The sequence below is a fragment of the Coregonus clupeaformis genome, chromosome 15, assembly GCF_020615455.1.
Source record: "Coregonus clupeaformis isolate EN_2021a chromosome 15, ASM2061545v1, whole genome shotgun sequence".
NCBI classification, from domain to species: Eukaryota; Metazoa; Chordata; class Actinopteri; order Salmoniformes; family Salmonidae; genus Coregonus; species Coregonus clupeaformis.
In genome coordinates this window covers 63,968,950-63,992,516 of record NC_059206.1, presented here as the reverse complement: position 1 = coordinate 63,992,516, position 23,567 = coordinate 63,968,950, and the positions used below count along the sequence as shown (strand labels likewise).

At 44.7% G+C, this 23,567-nt stretch overlaps 1 long non-coding RNA gene across 1 annotated transcript; it reads left to right on the top strand.

The window, feature by feature from the left end:
• The first annotated feature begins 458 nt into the window (after positions 1–458).
• On the top strand, positions 459–5,711 carry LOC121583436. The gene is made up of 3 exons (XR_006003529.1): positions 459–632; positions 5,436–5,490; positions 5,683–5,711. It is a non-coding gene; the product is annotated as an uncharacterized LOC121583436 (long non-coding RNA).
• Positions 5,712–23,567: the final 17,856 nt, after the last annotated feature.

Sequence of the window (23,567 nt, the reverse complement as noted above, 5' to 3'; positions counted from 1 at the left end):
ACAAAAAGGTGCCTTCACCTGGGTAAAATCTGCAGTTATAGGCTAGGTCTACATCTACAGTACCAGTACTTATATTTTTCTTAAAGTATAAAAAGACCGAAAAACAAACGTCACCAATTCAAGTAATAGGCCCACTGAAAATCAATAAATATTTCGATGTCAACAGAAGTTAGAATACAATCTTCAATGTCAATTACTATTCTGTTTTTATGATAGCCTGATATAAAAAATGTAAAATTAGAAGACTAGGAGGTGACAAAGTGAAAACCATCAGTCAAGTTTGTCACTTCATCATTAAAGGCGGGACTGTAGCTGTCACGCGCGCCACCGCCAATTCCCTGTCGATATTGATGAGCTTCAGGTGGTCAAGCATCTCGTGACAACCGAATGAGTGGCGCGCAGTTACATCTAACAGATGACAGGTTTGCTGTCGCATTTCAGGAGTTTTCGATTCCCCAACATTTGCTTGTAGAGTGTAACTAAAATACACTGTTTATTATTCAATAATCTGGTTTAGTAGGTTACGTTTTTCTATCAGTGTGTCATTCCAGAAACATACAAAGGCACCTCAACTGCGACGGAAAAGAGTAGACGTGTCCTGTCCCTAAAGTTAGATATGGAAGATGGCTTCGGTGAGTACAAGTTTAGCACAAGGAAAAACAAATGGACTTTCGATGCCCAAAAACCCATGGAGAGCTATTAATAGGCCTAATTGTTTTCATTGAACGCTGTAGTCGTTATTGAAGTGCATTTTATTGAAAATATTCGCAGGTTTGTCATAAATAACCTAAATGTGTTTATTTGACAAATGGCAATCTTCATTGTCTTTAGGACGAACGATATAATGAAACTGAACTGCACAAGCAGGGAAGAGGTTAATAAATTAGGGGAAATTAATAATGGTTGTATTAATAATGGTTCAAATCAGAATAGTCCCATCAGATTTAACTCCATCAGTAAACAGAACAGAGCATTTGCGAGTGATCCTTGTGTTTATGGTAGCATGAACTGACTCTAATGTTTGGTAATGTAACTTATCCATCAATATTAAAATATATTTTATTGCAATAGGCTTCAGTGCCACAATTATCGAAGTGAGAAAATAAGTTATATTTTCAATTCAAATGAATCTCTACCTTTAATTTCACCTTTTAACATTTTATAATAGGCCTACCTCATCTATCTTCTTAAAAAAAGCACTTTCTTGCAGAACAAAAGTAGCCAATAGTATTTCAACAAAGTAGAGTAGGAGACAGAAAGTGAATATTTCAGCACTACTGGTATCAGTGTGTAGGTGTTGTAGAGAGGAGAGGAGAGCACATCTGGTTGGGAGGCAAGGGGGGATGTGGGGGCGTGAGTGTTGCCTATGGCAGCTCCCCTTCCCGTACCAGTCTCTACAAGGGAGCTGTCTGTCGCCTTACTGATTTATAACACTGTAATGTCAAAGGAAACACACACACTGTAATGTCAAGGGAAACACACATATACACACACACACACACTAACACTAATGTCAGGGGAAAGCAATGTGGAAACTGTGGCATAAACACCAAATACCTTAAAAGCTCAGAGATTATGATTCAGCATCTGGAAAGGATCGCACTCTGCTGTACAGAGCACACACACACACACACACACACACACACACACACACACACACACACACACTCACATGCGCACACAAAGAAGCAATCTGGACCACTGAGAGGGCTTCTGTTATCTCACCAGTGACCTGCAGCATTTTTTAGGTCAATTTCTCTATTTTTTCTTCCCTCCCTGCTCTCTGTGTTGGCTTTAGGTAATTGTCCCCGGGTCCAGACCTCTGTCCAGACCTATGTCCAGACCTCTCTCGTATTGCTCTTGTTCTGCTCTGGAGTTGAAAACCTGATTTCTTTGGCTTGGGTGACAGGGGGAGTACTGATCTTTAGTATTACTGTACTCTGTAAAAAAAAAAAAAAAAAAAAAAAGATATATTGAGATTCAGTCAAAATTACTCATTTTATCTAGCCCACTGAAGTCCACTGAGTTGGCAAAAAACTAACTCAAAATGTAAAAACGTATTAATTCAAGTTGAGTTAGCAAAAAACAGTCTTTACTCAACCATGTAGTCAAAACAACTAAAGCAACATAACAGTTGTGTTGACCAAAAATGTCAAGTTTAGATAACTACAACTTATCAAATTGTCTTAACTTATGAAATCAAGTTGAATGAGTTAAGAACTATGGGTTGACTGAACTTAGAAATTCATAACCATGAAGTCAAATCTATTGAAGCAACCTTACAGTTGTGTTGACAAAAAATGTCAAGTTAAGATGACTTGTCTAATTGTCTACACTAACGTAACGTAACCGTAACGGAGGCCACCCTAGCGGTGGAGGTTTCAGTGAGGAGGCAGACACTTCGATACATTGCAAACTGAGAATGAGGGTGTTTATTTACAGCGGTGAGCTGAAGCCAGCGGGAAACTGTACACTATATAAATTACAAACTAAAATAACAAACTTAACAATAACTGGACAGGAACATAAACTGGGAAATAAATCAAACAATAAATTGAGCTCCAAAGAAACCAGGCCTCAATCAATGCCTGAAAATATAGCATACAGTTAGCATGGCAACCTTACCCCTGTCCTGTCTGCCCAACAGTGAAATTAAGTTAAGTACAATTCCCATCAGACCTCAACTTGGACCGTAACATTTTAGACCAATCACAAATGGTCATTTCCTTACATAAAGACCTGAACAGCAGAATAAACATATTTAGGCAATGAATCAAACATTCCTTAGTACAAACACACTTCAATAAAAAGTATAAATGGATTGGGGTAACATTTTGGACATGCACATGGACATTATCAAATAGCTATATTCTTTGTTCTCTCTGTTATAATTTCAGCAAGCTAGCTAGCTACAGAGCATTTGGAAAGTATTCAGACCCCTTGACTTTTTCCACATTTTGTTACGTTACCGCCTTATTCTAAAATGGATTAAATTGGGGGTTTTCCTCATCAATCTACACACAATACCCCATAATGACAAAGCAAAGACAGGTTTGTAGATCTTTTTGCAAATGTACAAAAAAAAAAGTATTCAGACCCTTTACTCAGTACTTTGTTGAAGCACCTTTGGCAGCGATTACAGCCTTGAGTCTTCTTGGGTATGACCCTAGAAGCTTGGAACAACTGTATTTGGGGAGTTTCTCCCATTCTTCTCTGCAGATCCTCTCAAGCTCTGTCAGGTTGGATGGGGAGCGTCGCTGCACAACAATGTTCAGGTCTCTCCAGAGATGTTCGATCGGGTTCAAGTCCGGGCTCTGGCTGGGCCACTCAAGGACATTCAGAGACTTGTCCTGAAGCCACTCCTGCGTTGTCTTGGCTGTGTGCCTGAACCTTTGCCCCAGTCTGAGGTCCTGAGCGCTCTGGAGCAGGTTTTCATCAAGGATCTCTCTGTACTTTGCTCCGTTCATCTTTTCCTGACTAGTCTCCCAGTCCCTGCCACTGAAAAACATCCCCACAGCATGATGCTGCCACCACCATGCTTCACCGTAGGGATGGTGCCAGGTTTCCTCCAGACATGACGCTTGGCATTCAAGCCAAAGAGTTCAATCTTGGTTTCATCAGACCAGAGAATCTTGTTTCTCATGGTCTGAGAGTCCTTTAGGTGTCTTTTGGCATACTCCAAGCGGGCTGTCATGTGCCTTTTACAGAGGAGTGGCTTCCGTCTGGCCACTCTACCATAAAGGCCTGATTGGTGGAGTGCTGCAGAGATGGGAGAAACTTCCAGAAGGACAACCATCTCCACAGAGGAACTCTGGAGCTCTGTCAGAGTGACCATCTGGTTCTTCGTCACCTCCATGACCAAGGCCCTTCTTACCCGATTGCTCAGTTTGGCCGGTGGCCAGCTCTAGGAAGAGTCTTGGTTTTTCCAAACTTCTTCCATTTAAGAATGATGGAGGCCACTGTGTTCTTGGAGACCTTCAATGCTGCAGACATTTTTTGGTACACTTCCTCAGATCTGTGCCTTGACACAATCCTGTCTCGGAGCTCTACAGACAATTCCTTCGACCTCATGGCTTGGTTTTTGCTCTGACGTGCACTGTCAACTGTGGGACCTTATATAGACAGGTGTGTGCCTTTCCAAATAATGTCCAATAAATTGAATTTACCACAGGTGGACTCCAATCAAGTTGTACAAACATCTCAAGGATATTCAATGGAAACAGGATGCACCTGAGCTCAATTTCGAGTCTCATAGCAAAAGGTCTGAATACTTATGTAAATAAGGTATTTCTGTTTTTGCTTTGTCATTATGGGGTATTGTGTGTATATTGATGAGGATTTTTATTTATTTAATCCATTTTAGAATAAGCTGTAATGTAATAAAATGTGGAAAAGGGGAAGGGGTCTGAATACTTTCCGAATGCACTGTATATATCAATGCATTACCTAAAATGCACAGCTATATATCAATGCATTATCTAAATAGCGGCCGTGAATCCGCCATAGAAATATAACTAATATAAGCTCCGGTAATATGTATAGCCAAACTATTGAACGGTTTGGGGCGTGTATTGAAGCAATGGGTGAGTTCGCTTTGCATGGCCCGGTGCCCTGGGTTGGGGAGATTTCTCTTTAGGATCAATGGAATGGTCGAAAATGAGCAAACCCTGCACACTGCAAAACGAATTTGCCTGAAATGTTTAGTGGTCAAAACCATTCATCTTGGGGCGACTCGGGGAGCGGGTTTCTAAAATGCAATCATCACACAATTTTACAATTTCTAAAATTGTCATATATATTTTTTTATGCAGACTAATTATCAATAGATTATGATCATTTTCTGGTAAAAAAGGGGAGGTGCCAAAAGATGAGTTTGCATCCTAATTTGCTCCATGGCAAGGCGGCCAAGTGTAGGGTTGTCACTAGTTAACACAGCAACAAAGTCTTAAAATCTAATTTTAAACCTAACTCTCACCTTAATCACACTGCTTACCTTAACCTAACCCTAACCTTAAATTAAGACCAAAAAGCTCATTTTAGTTTTCATGAATTTGTACGATATAGCCGATTTTGACTTTGTGGCTGTTTTTATCTAGTGGACACCCAAGTGTAGGCTACAGAGAAAAGCTGTTTGGCTCTCAGACGACTCGCGAATAGGAAAAACTTTGCAGCAGGTGTTTCTGATTAATAAACATTGCCATGCTGGTGGTTGGTAACGTTGAAATAAAACCCAGCCCTGAAACGAAACAAGAGATGAAAATAATTTGGACGCCATCTCATAGGAAAATAAACGTAAGACTCAGGCAAACATCCAAAGTCACACATTCGGATTTGGCACTTCAAGCCCAAATATATCATACTTTGACTAAAACAATTACTTATTGACTTACATCATTGTGCAACATAATGAATAAGCTCTGGCCATCGTCTTTCAGCTCGAAAAAAATGGGATTTCTACTGGTGTGGGAGTTTAAACTATGAGGAGTACAGGTAGGCTACGTTTGAAAACAATTATTTAACTCTACATAGAGATTTCATTAGCGAAACCTGTGCACTTGAATGGCAACATTGATCAGAAAATGCATGATAAGAAACAGTAAATGCAGCACCACAGACAAATGGTTGGCACCAAAACCAAATGAATTGCCAGCGAACTCTCAACTTGTGTTTCTCTCTTGACAGACTACACCGGAAGCACCGAAGGACGAGGCATCGTACACATATTATATTCAATAAAGGAATATGCATTTCATAAACCCAGAAACCATTTCTTTGTCTGGTTGTTTAATATGTAAAGTCAGAAATACAAGGCACGGACTGACACCAGCTCCGTGACAGTAACTAAGTTGAATCAACAAAGATCTACGTGTTTACTCAACTTAGAAATTCACAACCAAAAAGTCAAATCAACTGAAACAACATACTGTATCTGCTGTATTGACAAAAAATGACAGATGTCAGATGACTTCAACTTATTTTGGAGGGGCGGAGCTCATTAGAATAATACCCAGCAGGCTTTGCATCCGTTAATTTATTTACATTTACATTTTGGTTATTTGGCAGACGCTTTTATCCAGAGCGACTTCAGTTAGTGCATTCAACGAAGGTAGACAAACAACCACATGTAAAAAGTAAAACGTTTCTGTAACCGGTACTGAGAATGTTGTTGTAGTTCAAGTGGTTTGTTAGTTGGTTGACATTGCTGAGTGCACGCCAGTTTAGAAACTGGTGAAAAAGCTTACACATGAGCAAGAGACAGATGGGAGCATATTCCCTAGTGAAATCTTTAATGTGTTAGGGTTGTTTAGTCAATGTAAATATAGTCTCCTTAACTGTAAATTAGATTAATTTAAAATGTGAAGTCATTTCAAAATGGAGGCTAGTTATCTCTACAAAATGTTTTATTGATTCAACTATAAGTAGGTGATACTGACAAACTGTAAAGTTGACTTGACTGTCTTTTATTAGTCAAAGCACATTTGGTGTTAGTTAGGATAGCTTGAAATGTAAAGTTGATAGAGCTTGTAAAAGACCATGCAACTTCATGACTGGAAATAACAAGTCGAAACAACAAATAGTTTTTTACAGTGTATTAGTATTTTTCCCCAATGGTTTGGTGAATAGCCTTGCTCTCCTGTCTTATGGTAGTGAGCATGTGTAAGCATCCGGTTCACAAAAACTATACCACGACTTTAGTTTCTTTGCTGTAAGCAAGTGTGACTGACTGGGTTTGAACCTTTGGTAACAAGACTACATTAGCCCACTGAGCTAAGCATTAGCCCGGGGAGCTACAGGTCTTCAGGTCTCGGTCTAAGTTACTCATCACGCGAGCGTGGATCACATCGGATTCTCCCGTCCAGCTTCAAATGTCTGGATACTTGAGTATTCTGTTTTGAAGGGAAACCAAAGGAGGGGTAGTGGTGGTGACTGTATGTGTAAGAGTTTTTGCTTTTGCTTTTGTGTGTGTGTGTGTGTGTTTGGGGCCCTCTGTGCTCGCCGCACGCCCCTTGCCAGCTAGGCTTCTCTCCCAGCCTCTGAAACATTAATGCAGAAAGCCGATTACCAATGCCATCACAGAGCCTGGTGCTCCATGCCTATTGATTTTCCTTCCACTCTACCCCCTTCAAACAGCCAGGAGGAGAGCAGAACCCTCAACCCTCTCCTCAGGGCCAGAGCTCCCAAGCCTCCTAGGTCTCTCTCCTAGCCTATCTCCTCTTTACCTCTCTACCTACCTACCTACCCATGCAGCACCACTGATTTCTACTGAGACCTTAGAGAACCTACACTGACTATAACCCCAGGGCTGCAGAAAGAGAGGAGGTGGTTTTGGGGGTGGAGGGAGAGCGGGATGGAGAGAGTGGAAGAGAGGGAGAGTGAGACAGAGAGAAGGAGAAAGAGCTGGATCAGGCTGATCAGTATTCAGGGCTGAAGGAGTTGGGGGGATGATGGGGGTGTAACACACCAGAGAGGCCTTGCTAATCAAAGATGAAAGACGTTTGGGGGTCTAGTCAGACAGCACTCCACTGCTCCCCTCTGGGGACACACACACATACCAGACATTCCATTGAGATTTCCAATTAGTACATTATTGTTATTGAACAATTGGAGACTACATGGAGGATAGTTGGCCACACTGAATATCGATGACTCTGGCACTGATGGTTTTGTAGGCACATTCTATGGCAGCACTTCTACACACTGGCAGTTGTGTCAACTAAGAGTATGTGTTCACAGCCAGAGTTAGATAATGGCTACAGTGTGAAGAGCTCATCGTTTGGGACTCTAATGTGAAATTCCCTGGTGTCATTGTCTCTCATGAATATACAGCTTGTTGGTGTGGGCGTGTGTAAGTGGATATTATGCTATCTGAACATGATACAGATATAGAGAGCCTCTACATGGATGGTCCAAGTACCTGGCAGTGCAGCAGCAATGACTGTTTTCCATATTGTCACAGCAGAATTCACGAATAGAGCACATTGTGAAAGACAGGCGTAGTGTAAGAGGATGTACTTTAGGGCTTGGCGATATATCCAATTCATTTGATTAATTTGAATTTACAGTACCAGTCAAAAGTTTGGACACACCTACTCATTCAAGGGTTTTTCTTTATTTTTACTATTTTCTACATTGTAGAATAATAGTGAAGCTATCAAAACTATGAAATAACACATATGGAATCATGTTGTAACCAAAAAAGTGTTAAACAAATAAAAATATATTTTATATTTGAGATTCTTCAAATAGCCACCCTTTGCCTTGATGGCAGCTTTGCACACTCTTGGCATGACTCCATATGTGTTATTTCATACTTGTGATGTCTTCACTATTATTCTACAACGTAAAACAATAGTAAAAATAAAGAAAAACCCTTGAATGAGTAGGTGTGTCCAAACTTTTGACTGGTAGTGTATGTTTTAGTGCGATATTCCAAATGCCTGTTTTTATGAGCGTGTTTGTCCACTTGTTGTCACGTTGTCTTCTTGGTCTCGTCTCCTTCACTCCTTCCCATTTACACACACCAAGCCCCTCCCCCTGCCAATCATTTCTTCCTCTCTGACAAGCCGTTTCAACTCGCTATTTGCGTTTTAGGTTTGGTCCAACAGAATCGGTCATATGGACACCGAAACACATTGAAAACATTATTTTACTGTAATGGAGGAGAAGTTAACCTTTCTAACGATACCCTTTTTATGTCTCAACTCTTCAAATTGTGTGCAGAGCAGACACTACTAAAATGAGAGTATCAAATAACATTGATTCTGGAAATGTAATTCTCAGTTTGTCGTGCACGGATTTGTGGTACCACGTACCGCTAGCAGCATTTTAGCCAAAGACTAGCTGTCTAATTTGTGTTTTATAAATGTGCAATAAGCATAAAACACAATTATATAAGGAATTGGCAACTCGTTGTCATTCTGAGAAATGAGGTAGCGGTGTTGTAGATCACATGTTGAGTGTCTAGGTCTTGTCTCGGTGTCGGATACATTTTTACACTGTCTTGACTTGGTCTCAGACAATAAGGAATCATCATTTCTTCCTGAGACCAGCCGAGACCAGCGGAATAAAAGCCTAATTATCAGTTCCCATTCAGTCAGTGCATAAAACCGCTTTGCCAGACCAAATATTATCCACACTTCTTTTATGACACATTATTATCTTATTGCCTATCAAATCCTGGGGTTCCTACTTTATGCGTAACATTGCTGTCCTTTACTTTAGTTGAAAAATATCCTCAAACTGTCGCACTCGTCAGAACTTACTTAATTGGCTGGTAGGGAAGTGGGGGAAATTATTTGAAGTTACACTATTAGTAAGGGGAGACCGGGGGAAGTTGTAACATATTTAGTCTTTTAATCTATTATAGACCCATTTGGGTTAGTGATCATTTGTAGAGTGGCTCTCTAAATACTCCTCAGCATGCATATTTTCACCATTCTGAATGTCTAAAGCAGCCTTTCTTAAAGTATGGGTCGCAGGTAGCCTAGTGGTTAAGAGTGTTGGGCCAGTAACCGAAAGGGCGCTGGTTCGAATCCCCAAGCCGACTAGGTGAAAAATCTGTCTGTGCCCTTGAGCAAGGCACTTAACCCTAATTGCTCCTGTAAGTCGTTCTGGATAAGAGTGTCTGCTGATTAAAAAAACATGTATAACCCAAAGTGGTTCGTGGACAAGTACATTTTGTTTTTTTGGGGGGGACTCATTCAGGATCTCAACTTACTGTTGAGCGTTAGAATATATAAAAGATACCATTTAGCAGACGATTTTATCAAAACCGACTTACAGTTATGCAAGTATACATTTTACGTATGGTTGGTCCCAGGAATCAAACCCACTACCCTGGCATTACAAGCACCATGCTCTTCCAACTGTGCTACAAACGACCGCACATTTCCTGTAGAATAAAAAAATACACATTTTAGTTGTGCATCAGCAGTTTTTCTCTTGTTATGTCCGTCACTGACAGTCACTCAATTATCCATGTCAGCTAAACATTTTTAGATTGGTAAATTAGTCTAGCCAGCTATCTAAACTTGTAGTAATCATGACCGAATACCGACCGGGCAAGCAGGGCATGTGCCCAGGGGCCCTGACCTGCAGGGGGCCCACATTGATTTTGTTAGTCACTCTCACTCAGATATCATATTAACATGGCATAAGTCATGGCAAAATGTGTAGAATTGCAGAAAATGTGCTTTAAAACTGCAGCATTTTCTCTCACCATGACAAAATGTGTAGAATTGCAGCTCTCCACTCTCAAGAGGGGGGCCACTAAAATGTTTTGCCCACGAGGGGGGATCCCCCCCAACCAAATCTTGTTTAAGACCCCCAGAAGGTGGCATGTTTTCATGAGCTTGGGTCCCAGGAAAACACTGAATTTCTCATGTGGGTCCCAGGCTGAAAATGTTTATGAACCTCTGGTCTAAAGAATCCATATATTATTCTGCAATACTGTATGAACACAGAAATACTGGACATTTTGAACTCTTATCATGGTGGCAATTTGACACAATCAGGACCTAAAATTAACACTCGCCACCTGCAAATTTGGGTAGATTTTGGTATTGGCGCTTAAGAATGTCTAATTCACCAGCCACATTGGCGGGTGGTCACACTCGGGGCTCTACAGTGCAAGCATTTCATAAAAATAGTCAAAAGTCAAGTATGAGTACATGTGCAAGTTGTGATTTATTGCAAAATAAATGCTGCAGTAGCTGTTTTCAAAGTATTTCAGCTTTTTTGTTTCATATCTGGTAATACACAAAGAAATAAGAATCCTAACGTTATAGCTATCCCACCTTGCCCAGCATCTGGGGGGATGTGCGCACTGAGTGAAGTGCTGAAAGATTTGTTTTTAGAAGCAGGCATAAAAGTTGGCCTAATTTACTCAAAAGTCTAGTGAGACTTTGTCCTCGTGTTTCTTGGCTATTTAAATTGTTTTGTTCACAAGCTAGGTTGCTTTTCAATGTTTGAGTTTGCTTCCTTTCTAGCAAAGAGACATCGTTGGCCTTTACTAGTGAGATTCTCACAGGCTCACATTATGACTGGAATGGCCCTGTTACCAAGGTAACCTTAAAGGGGCAGCTGAACATTTTTGTCAGATATTTTGGTTAAAATAATAATATTAGATTAAATTGCGCAATAAACCACATTACTTCTTATTAGTATTACATTTATTGTTTTAGAAACATTACTAAGCATGTTCATCTTTTTTGGAGGGGTTTTGGTGTAATTATGGCAACATTAAAAAATGTGGCTGGTAAAAACTGAGTGGCTGGTTGATTTTTTAAAATTCTCCCTGCCACAGTGGCTGGTATACAAAAAAGTTAGTTTTAGGCCCTGGACACAATTTCAATCATGTTCTTGAATTGGACTCACATTTTTCTGGTCTCGTTCTTGACTCGGTCTCAGACCTCTCGCCCCCCTCCCGGTCTCAGTCTTGACTCGGTCTCCCCCCTCCCAAAATCAGTCTTGACTCGGTCTCCCCCCTCCCGGTCTCAGTCTTGACTCGGTCTCCCCCCTCCCGGTCTCAGTCTTGACTCGGTCTCCCCCATCCCGGTCTCAGTCTTGACTCGGTCTCCCCCCTCCCGGTCTCAGTCTTGACTCAGTCTCCCCCCTCCCGGTCTCAGTCTTGACTCGGTCTCCCCCCTCCCGGTCTCAGTCTTGACTCGGTCTCCCCCCTCCCGTCTCAGTCTTGACTCAGTCTCCCCCCTCCCGGTCTCAGTCTTGACTCGGTCTCCCCCCTCCCCGGTCTCAGTCTTGACTCGGTCTCCCCCCTCCCGGTCTCAGTCTTGACTCTGTCTCCCCCCTCCCGGGCTCAGTCTTGACTCGGTCTCCCCCTCCCGGGCTCAGTCTTGACTCTGTCTCCCCCCTCCCGGGCTCAGTCTTGACTCGGTCTCCCCCCTCCCGGTCTCAGTCTTGACTCGGTCTCCCCCCTCCCGGTCTCAGTCTTGACTCTGTCTCCCCCCCTCCCGGGCTCAGTCTTGACTCGGTCTCCCCTCCCGGGCTCAGTCTTGACTCAGTCTCCCCCCTCCCGGTCTCAGTCTTGACTCGGTCTCCCCCCTCCCGGTCTCAGTCTTGACTCGGTCTCCCCCCTCCCGGTCTCAGTCTTGACTCGGTCTCCCCCCTCCCGGTCTCAGTCTTGACTCGGTCTCCCCCCTCCCAAAATCAGTCTTGACTCGGTCTCCCCCCTCCCGGTCTCAGTCTTGACTCGGTCTCCCCCCTCCCGGTCTCAGTCTTGACTCGGTCTCCCCCATCCCGGTCTCAGTCTTGACTCGGTCTCCCCCTCCCGGTCTCAGTCTTGACTCAGTCTCCCCCCTCCCGGTCTCAGTCTTGACTCGGTCTCCCCCCTCCCGGTCTCAGTCTTGACTCGGTCTCCCCCCTCCCGTCTCAGTCTTGACTCAGTCTCCCCCCTCCCGGTCTCAGTCTTGACTCGGTCTCCCCCCTCCCGTCTCAGTCTTGACTCAGTCTCCCCCCTCCCGGTCTCAGTCTTGACTCTGTCTCCCCCCTCCCGGGCTCAGTCTTGACTCGGTCTCCCCCTCCCGGGCTCAGTCTTGACTCAGTCTCCCCCCTCCCGGTCTCAGTCTTGACTCAGTCTTGCTTTAGGTGGTGTCGAACACAACACTGTAAGGTAGGCCACTTGATTTCAACATCTGAACAAAGTGGACAGGCTAGCATGCTGTTCAAACAGTTGGAGACAGACAGAAGGATGTGTTCATAACAATCAACTGTTCTACCTTGTTAGCTAGCAAATACTGTAGATCCCAAGTTGTCTGAACTTCAAATATAAAGATTAGCAGGTTACTCACTAACATGTGGGCTTGTGATTGAGATATTGTTTATGAGACCTGTGTTAATTTTCTATAATGCCTGCTACCAGAAGTTGGTCATTGTTCGTGGATATGCATTATGCATGGTTCTGGTTAAATGTTTAACAAAAAGTCATTTTCATACACAGACTTGAAAGCCAGAACAGTGCTTATTGCAAAAAAGCAGGTTAAACTGTTTGAAATACAGTGTATTTGAACTTTAATTGTAAAACAAAGCTTATTTAGAGAAAACATATATATACAATTTTTGATATACAATACATTGTGAATCGCCCATACGTTTGAAAAAATCAAGATGTGATTTTTAGGCCATATCGCCCAGCCCTAACCCACTGTGTGTGTGTGCGTACCTGTGTGTGTGCGTGTGTGTCTGTTTACAATTGTTTACATGTGCGTGTGTGTACATGTGATTGTGTGTGCATGCGTGTGTGGACACAGTGCTTAAACCATGTGCTAAAAAGACATTGCTCAAGGCATAATCACCTCTTAATAGCTTGTTGACATACATCATTGTCTGTGATGCAAGCATCTAATTACGCCAATTATCTTCATCGCCACGGTGACAAAGTCTAGACATTGAGGTGTAAGTAAGGGTATTGTCTGTGTTAGAGGGTGTTTTACCCTGCTATACCCTCCTATCGCTGTTTAGGTAAATTAACTACCAGATGTGTTGCAACAAAAGTAGGGAGAGAGTGTATGTAGTTGGGGGGCCTATATCAGCGGTTCCCAATGTCCCCCCCGATCTATTTGTATGGGCACAAGCACTGTTCATGACACAAACTGTTCACACCCCTCTTGTTGGCGGAGACATTTTGCAGGTTTAAAGCTTATTTTCTTGCAATTCTATACATTTTGCTATGCCTAATGTGTATTTGAGTAACTCAAACATTACTACAAAATCTATGGGCTAAACAACCTAGCTAAACAACATTAGCTGACATGGGCTAGTTGATCTGGACATTTCTGACAAGTTATAAATAGCTCTCTAAGGTCTGCAATGATTGACATGACAAGAGGAACTGATGATGCACGACCCAATTTGGAAATTGCACCTTGTGCATTCTACTGTTACAACTTTCAAGAGCAAGTTGAATGCCGGACTGAGTGGGGGGAAGAGGCCTGTCGAGCGCGCCCCACAGTTTGGTAACCACTGGCCTATATCACCGTACCTACCACACTTGGACATATGTGTGTGTGTGATTGTGTGTGCGCTTGTGCATGTGTGTGTGTGTGTGCTTGTGCATATGTGTGTGTGTGTGTGTGTGTGTGCGTGTCTGACCAAAGCTCTATCAAACAACTATATAGAGCCAACCAGAGGAAAAATACTATATAAATGTAAACCATATGCTTTTATTAGAGATGTTATTAGAGACGGATATCTGCATATGCAGTACAGTAAAAACAAGGCTGTGATGTGTGTGTTTGCGTGTGTGTGTGTGTGTGTGTGATGTGATGTGTATTCTCTGGGATGGGATTCCCCAGGAATGACAGATAGCTGTAGAAAGCCCCCTGTGCTGTGCTGCAGACCCCTGGCTGGCCTGATCAATGACACGTTAAGCTGGTCCCCTTTCATGTGAGCACTTCCAGAGGGGGGGTTGTGTGGGGTTGTGTGTGTGTGTGTGTGTGTGTGTGGGGGGGGGGTGAGTGTGTGCACGTGTGTATGTGGGCACGTGTGTGTGTGGGCACGTGTGTGTGTGTGTGTGTGTGTGTGTGTGTGTGTGTGTGTGTGTGTGTGGGCACGTGTGTGTGTGTGTGCGTGCGTGGGGTGACAGAGGGGTTGAGGGGTATTGATGATGTGCAGGAATGGGGAGAAGGGGTGGTGGACCTGGGATAGGGGGGTCTGGAATGAGTCTGGAACCCATCACTAGGACAGTGGGGTGGGGGTGATGGCACGCTTGATGGATTCCTTTTAACCACTCTCCAGTCATTCTCAAAACAGTGTTTCCCATAGCTAGATATGCCCTGAAGCTGGACACCAGGAGCCCGGAATCAAAACCTGCATTTTATTAGGCAAAATCAAAAAGTAAAATCTGCTAGCTGTACATAGTTGGGCGCTGCAGGGTGGCTGCCCTCTGCTCCAGCCTCTCCAACTGAATGTTTGTGTGTGTATGTGTGTATCGGAGTGGTTGGGTACAGCAGAAGACACATTTCTGTCTCGTATGGATTCATTCAGTATTCTTCTACTTCATCGTGGGGCAACAGAGAGGCCTATGTTCCCTGAACCATAGGCAGGAGGACAAGACAGATCTGACACAAAGAAATATACTGCACTTGGCAGTTAGAAGTGTGTTCTCTCTGTCTGTTTCAGTTTCTCTCTCTCTCTCTCTGGGAAAAAAGGTGTATCACGGAAGAAAACGGAAGACTAGAATGGTATCTGGTGTACTCTCTGTAAGTCAGCAGTGCCTTGTGTGTGCGTGTGCACATGCGTCCGTGTGCGTGTTTGTGTGTGCGTCCTTGTGCCTGTGTGAGATCCTGAGAACTTGGCAGTGTGTTAGTGGTGTGTTCCAGGAGTGAGGGGGTCGGTATGAGCCTATCTACCCCTTTCTCTGGATCCCTTTCAGCCCGTACACAATCCTCCATCCAGCCCCTGGCTCTGTGCCTCATAGCTCCACAGCCAAAATACTGTGGTAACACACACACACTCGTGTCAATGTGTCTGTATCAAACCAATTCTTTACTGTTTAAACACTTATCATTTGTAAGTGTTTAGTGATGATAGTGTATATTTATCAGAAAAGAAAAGCCTGTTGTTGAAAAGCCTGAAATATCTGACTGCTCAAATTTGTCAGATATGACATGGCAAATTTTCGAATTGCTTTCACATATTTATAAAATGTTCTTCACTGTTGCGTTGGTGTCTTAATAGGGACGTTGGGCCACCACAAGTCAGAACAATCAATCAATCAAATGTATTTATAGAGCCCTTTTTACAACAGCAGTTGTCACAAAGTGCTTATACAGAAACCCAGCCTAATACCCCAGAGATGCAGATGTAGAGGCATCTTCAGGCAGCTTCAGTGCACCTTGGCATAGATTCTACAAGTGTCTGGAACTCTGTTGGAGGGATGCAACACCATTCTTCCACGAGATATTCCATAATTTGGTGTTTTGTTGTTGTGGTGGAAAACGCACTCTCAGGGCTGCTCCAGAATCTACCATAAATAAGTGTTCAATTGGGTTGAGATCTGGTGACTAAGACAGCCCTGGCATATGGTTAACATCATTTTCATGCTCATCAAACAATTCAGTGACCACTTGTGCCCTGTGTATGGGGGCTGTGGATGGGGGCATTGTCATCCTATGGGGGCATAGCCATGGTAGACAAAATAATGGCCTGCCCAGCATTTTTATACATGAACCTAAGCATGATGGGATGTTAATTGCTTAATTAACGCAGGAACCACACCTGTGTGGAAGCACCTGCTTTCAATATACTTTGTATCCCTGATTTACTCAAGTGTTTCCTTTATTTTGGCAGTTACCTGTAGCTATTAGAAGGGCCCCTATAAAATCCATTAAATGTTTTGCCTAATTTTGTGTTTTCCCAAATTCGTTTTCTCCATTTTACTTTTTCCAGGTTTCAGTTTTTTCCCTGGTTTTCAGATTTTTTCTCTAAAAATCACTCATTTATAATAGAATAACAACAACATTGGATGTTCTAAGTCCACAACCATGCTTAAACCACATCAGTAGACCACTTTTGAGGTCTGGGAAAAATCTAAGAGACCCTTTAATTCAACTGTGCACCGGCAAGAGACTTGTTTGGTTACTTAGGGTCTTTTTGTAGCACACATGTAATTGCAGAGTTTGCTAAACAAATCGCCACTGGATTGATGCAAATAATCACGATACCAGGTAGGCATACTTTGTAGTTAACATTTAATTGAGAAGGTTTTTGGGAAAGCCTTTCCGTCTACCAGAAGAAGGTTATCATTATTAGCATCATCGCTAACGGCTACAAGTGGTAGACAAACATTCACACACAGAAAGGGGCGATCTTGCATTGCCTCTTCAGAAAGTTAAAGGAAAATACGAATCACTGATGCATTGTTAATGTCTTATGATAATCCGGACTGACGACGCGCACCATTGGCTTGGTGTGGGGAGCAGGAACAGGCCGGGCCGGGCTGGCGACGCGCACCATTGGCTTGGTGCGGGGAGCAGGAATAGGCCGGGCCGGGCTGGCGACGCGCACCACTGGCTTGGTGTGGGGAGCAGGAACAGGCCGGGCCGGGCTGGCGACGCGCACCATAGGCTTGGTGCGGGGAGCAGGAGCGGGCCGGGCTGACAAAGCGCACCACTGACTTGGTGCGGAGAGCAGGAATGGACCGGGCCGGGCTGGCGAAGCGCACCACTGGCTTGGTGCGGGGAGCAGAAACAGGCCGGACTGGGCTGACGAAGCGCACCACTGACTTGGTGCGGAGAGCAGGAACAGGCCGGGCCGGGCTGGCGACGCGCACCATAGGCTTGGTGCGGGGAGCAGGAACAGGCCGGACTGGGCTGGCGACGCGCACCACAGGCTCGGTGCGAGGGACAGGAACAGGCCGGACCGTACTGGGGACACACACCACTGGCCCTACGCGGGGATCAGGAACGGACCGGACTGGTAACACACCCCAGTACCTCTCGCCGTGCCTCTACACTTTCCTTCCCCTTTGTGACCAGTGGCCCCCGTAACCTGGCAGCCTCCTCTACCAACCCGCTGGACCGCTCTATCGCGGCCTCCTGCTGCCCCGTCGTCCACGGCGTGAGCCCCCCCCTAAAAATGTTCTGGGTGTCTCTCCTCCCCGTGGACCAGGCCTCCCTATCTCTCGCCAGACTCTCACCCCACTGCTCCAAAGTCCAACCTCTCTGCTCTTCACTTGGCTTGGCCCAGTCGAGACTCTTCCTCCACTGCTCCAAAGTCCAACCTCTCTGCTCTTCACTTGGCTTGACCCAGTCGAGGTTGCAACGGAGATCCGCTAGAGATTCCCCTGGCGATGGCTCCTGGACACGCTGCTTGGTCCAGTTTTGGTGGGATCTTCTGTCACGATCGTCGGATACAGAGGACCAAGGCGCAGCATGGAAAGTGAACATACTTATATTTATTAGAGTAATCACACAAACAAAATAACAAATCGATACATGACGTCCTTAGTACAAACCTACACAGGAACAAGATCCCACAAACACTGTGGAAAAACAGACTGTTTAAATATGGTTCCCAATCAGAGACAACCAGCAACAGCTGACACTCGTTGCCTCTGATTGAGAACCACTCTGGCCAACATAGAAACACAATAACTAGAACTACACCCTAGAAACACAAAACTAGAACAACACAAAGAACACTCACACCCTGGCTCAACATACAAGCGTCCCCAGAGCCAGGGCGTGACAGTGATGTGTTGTATTATTATAATTCCTGCCAGTTGAGTGTCAGACAGTGTGTGGGGATATTGATTAAGTCTCAGTGGGATGACCCTGTTAATATGACAAACAGACAGCCATTTCCTCACTGCACTCCCAAACATCACTTTAGCCACAATCACACACAACCATCGGCGCCTTCATCAGTGCACTCTTCACTCTTCCGGCCTGGGGACTGGACTGATGGATAATGGATCGTATGACAATGTCTGCATCCCAAATGGCACCCTATTCCCCATAGGGCTCTGGTCAAAAGTAATGCACTATATAGGGAATAGGGTGCCACTTAATTACTTTAGGACATGCCCACTGAAATGGACTTCAGCAAAACATCCTAGAACAGGATTGGCAACTCCTAGGGTGTGAATCGCGTTATTGGAAACGCACACTGTTCTCCGGGCAGACCTACCGGTTCTGATTCGATGGAGTACAGCTGAAGTTACTTTTCGTAACAGGTTAGGAGAATTAACATAGCAGGTTAGGATAATTAACATAGCAGTTTAGGATAATTAACATAGCAGGTTAGGATAATTAATGTAGCAGGTTAGGAGAATTAATGTAGCAGGTTAGGAGAATTAATGTAGCAGGTTAGGAGAATTAACGTAGCGGTTAGGATAATTAACGTAGCGGTTAGGAGAATTAACGAAGCAGGTTAGGAGAATTAACGTAGCAGGTTAGGATAAGGATAATTAACATAACAGGTTAGGAGAATTAGGTTAAGGTTAGCTAAAATGCTACAATTGTCCCTGACACAACTCAAACATATCTAGCCACAACCAGGCCTGCCCTCAGAACAGCCTTCGTTTCCAATAATGTGATTCTGCATCCTAGGGGGCCTGATTGGTGACATACATTTTCCCCAACCCTAACTAATACACCTGATTAAACTTATTGTATTCTAAACTGGAGACTTTGATTAGTTAATTATTGGTGTCAGGTGTGTGTTAGCTAGGCCTGGGACAAAAGAGTATCACCAATCAGGCCCCCGAGGACTGGAGTTGCCCATCCCTGTCCCAGAACTGAACAACTACTTGTACCTATAGACATACAATGCTATGCATGTTCTTTTCTGCCCTGTTCTAGAATGGACAGATTCCGCATGACTTCAACAGAGCAAAGGATGTGCTAGGTCCAGTATGATACATCCAGGAATGTAGTTACGTGGGTCAGGATGTCTTTCTAAAGCTAACAATGCTAATATGGCACAAAAACAACACTATGCAGAGTAAAAAGGAGTGTGAACAGCATTTCCATGTACTCTCCACTACATACCTGAATACATCATGTATTGGATCTATAGGGGCGTGCACAAATGGATAAAGATGTTTCACTGTTCACCCAATATGGCTTATTTACTACTTTATGGACGCTTACGTATTACAGGCACATAATCAGTTATCAGTAAAAAAAAATCTGTCATTAATGATGCCTAGGTCCCTAGGAGTGATGTCAAGACACATTGGTGTAGATTAGAACACTGAGAGAGGACACACCTCTGAAGAGAGGAGCAGTGGAATGAGGTCTACATCTCTGTGCTCACAAAGGGTTAACAACGTACCTGCCTGCAGTCATGGAGCCACCCTGTCAGGAGGGTTGGGGCTACAGACAGACAGCCACATCAGCAGTGTGTGTGGCTGTGTGTGTGTGTGTGTGTGGCTGTTGTGTGTGCTTGCCTGTGCCTGTGTGTACGTGTCCGTCCTGCGTGTGTGTGTGTGTGTGTGTGTCTGTGTGTCTCTCCGTCTGTCTCGGAGTCTATGCATGTGTGTGCATGTGGTTTTGTGCCTCTGTGTGTGTGTGTGTGTGTGTGTGTGTGTGTGTGTGTGCGTGTGTGTGCCTGTGTGCGTGTGCGTGTGTGTGCCTGTGTGCGTGTGCGCGTGCGTGTGCGTGTGTGCTGGTGTTTAAATGCTGATTGATGTAGCTCTGGCTTTGTCAGCTCTTTGGCATAGGTGGAACAGGTGTGACTCTGCCACAGAGAGCTGGGCTCAGACAAGCCACATCACGGTACAATGAGGTCATTGTGGAACACACACATTCCTCACTCGGCTAGGGCCTCAGACTGTTACAGGGCTGGAGGTGGCCATCTGCATGTGTGTGTGTGTCTGTGTGTGTCCAGGTTAGGAGGATTTGGATGAAATGTACAGTATGAAAGGGATGTTGTGCTCGCCAGTTGTGTGTCCCTGTACACTCTCACAGACAGACAGACTCGCACACACACACACACACACTCTTCTTAAAATCCTCATCTTGTGACTTAAGTGAATGGGTGCTCAGCTAGAGGGAGTGCTCAGTAGTCTAATGATTTTGGAACATGTCATGGCCTTGTCTACAACGTTATTCCTTTTCCAAGTGGATAAAGTGAATGGAGCCAATCTCCTAGGGTAATGTGAATGGAGCAAGTATCCTGGGTAATGTGAATGGAGCAAGTCTCCTGGGTAATGTGAATGGAGCCAGTCCCCTGGGTAAAGTGAATGGAGCAAGTCTCCTGGGTAATGTAAATGGAGCCAGTCTCCTGGGTAAAGTGAATGGAGCCAGTCTCCTGGGTAATGTGAATGGAGCCAGTCTCCTGGGTAATGTGAATGGAACCAGTCTCCTGGGTAATGTGAATGGAACCAGTCTCCTGGGTAATATGAATGGAGCCAGTCTCCTGGGTAAAGTGAATGGAGCCAGTCTCCTGGGTAATGTGAATGGAGACAGTCTCCAGGGTAATGTGAATGGAGACAGTCTCCTGATAGAACATGAACTGTAGTGTTAGAAGAGACAATGTGTGTTTTTCTCATATGAAGTCATCTCTCAGAGTCAGCGTCTGAACCATGGGCATCTGGGTTTGTTTGGATCAGCACCTTGACTTGTTTTAACTCAAACTGCACTCCTCCATTTCCCCCTGAAACACTGAGCTGTGGATCTATCACTCTCTCTTTCCCTCGCTCTGTCGCTTTCTCTCTCTCTCTGTCTTTGTCTTTCTACTTTTCACTCTCACTCTCCCTCAACCTATCATTGTCCAGGATATGTGTGTGTGTGTCTGTGTGTGTGTGTGTATGTGTGTAGTGCTATAGCCAGGGTTGGGTGTCTGGACCAGGTCCCTTAGCTATTTTATAGTTTAACCAGCCTTGACTTGCTGTGTGGTGACATGCCTGCACTGACTGGATGACTGGGAGGATCTGTGTGTGTGTGTGTGTGTGTGTGTATGGATCAGTGTGCTAGAGCTCGGGGCTGACTGCTGGGCCATGCTTGAAAGACTTCTGGCATGTGCTGGTGCCTGCATTTTTCACCCTTGACTGGAAGCATATGCTGCCGCACAATCGGGCCAGTGTTAGCGTGTGGGTCCCAGGCAGCTTCCTCCACATCTGGCAGTGCTTGGCCCTCCTTCCAGGTGAATCACGACCCTGGGGAGGGTGGCTCTCAGTCAGCCCCCCTCAACCCCCCTTCAACCCTGGCTTCAGCCTGCCTCCCAGCCCAGGCATCTGGAAGTGTCTGGATCCGTCTCACACTCAAAGCTCCATCTCCCACATGCTTTTCCGATTTCATCCGCCCCCACTCCCCCACCATGCCCCCCTTGCCCCTCTCTACCCAAGCCTGTTACCCCTCTCTACTCACTAGTCACTCCTGGTGACGTGGTTAAACCAGCCGTGGATGAAGGGTGTGTGTGTGTGTGTGTGTGTGTGTGTGTGTGTGTGGGTAGGGGGGACGGGGGGGCAGGGGGGATTCTCTGTGACCCTTAAACAGGAATGTCATGGGCAGGCTGGGTAATTATGTCCCCATTCCTGATGGGAAGGCCCCGTGTGTGTGTGTGTGTGTGTCCGGGCCGACTGGTGGGAGTGGTGTGTGGGTGTGTCAGCGCTGATTGATTGTGACACAAACAGATGTACGTGGGGAGGAAACATGCCTGTGTCTGTGTGGAATCGGCCCATTCTGATCATTAAAACTGAAAAATCAACATCTTGCTCTGATTAACTACCAAGTCCCTGAGGAGATGTCAAGTAGCTCAGAGACAGCACCGAACCTGTACATGTGTGTGTTTATCTTTGTTTGACGTAAATCTGTGTCCCTGTGTATAAATACTTGTCGTTGATAGTACGTTGTCAGCTAGCCTAATACTGTCTTTGTGACTCTTTGTTTGACATAATTCTGAGTCCCTGTCTTTCCATTGTGCCGGTGGTTGATGGTACATTGTCATTTAGCCTAGTACTATAACACACAGTCATGTCGCTCTTTGTCCCAGTGTTTTTAGAATAATATCTAAATGGGGATCAAGAAATTCTCACCAGTTTGGAAACAAACTTTATTTGTGTGGTTGGAGTCGACAGAGACGGGGAGCATTTCTCTCCCCTGCTCTTCACAAAGGAATGTCGCTGCTGGGGTCTCACATTTCACTAAAGAGGCAGAAATGGAGAGAAAGAGTGCGAAAGAGAGAGAGAGGGGGAGAGAGGGAGAAAAACAAGTCACCCCAGTGGTTGAGGCCCATGTTGTCTGTGATCGTGTGAGACACCGTGTCACACTTGTTTTGTTTAAATATTGAACAGCTTTAGTGCAGCACGACGTGTGTGTGTGTGTGTGTTTTTGTGTGTGACGACCAGCAAGAGGTTAGTGGATCATCTGGAAGCCACACACACACACACACACACACACACACACACACACACACACACTGTGGAGATTATTACTGTCTCTGATAGGGCCTGTCTACAGCAGACTTCATTTTATGAGAGAAAACACTCATTACATTACAGTGACTGTTTCTGGGCCGTGGCTGACTGGGCAGAAAACTGGGCTGGGTTAGGGCTCTCATTTGACTGGCTTGGAATGGGCTCGTGTCAATGGGGCCGTCCCAAATTGTACCCTATTCCCTATATAGTGTGCTACTTGTGACCAAAGTAGTGCACTACATAGGGAATAAGGTGCCACTGGGTGATGGGTGTAGTTCTGTGTTGTAAGCCAATGTGTTTTAAGATGAAGCATGTCTGAATCACCTTTCGTGCATGTTAAAAGGATAGCCCCAGAGAACGCTTTTTGTGCGGTTATAGCCTTGATCAGCCTAGACTTGAATAACAGCTTTCAGAGAGATTTTCCTTTCGAGGTTATTTAGTTTAAAAAACGATGTTTACTAGGAAACATGAAGTGCAGGTGAAAGTCTTCTGAAACGGAAAATCAAAATGAGATGACTTGTTCAGTTAAAACCTTCTCTGTTTGAAGATGCTGTCTCCTGTTTCATGTGTTAAACCGTGACCCAGGTGTTTAACCCAGACAGCTTTGACTCTCTCTTCCTTTAAACATGTGACGACTGGAGCTTTCACCCAGTGATGTTTGTCCACAAACACACCACTGTAGCACCAC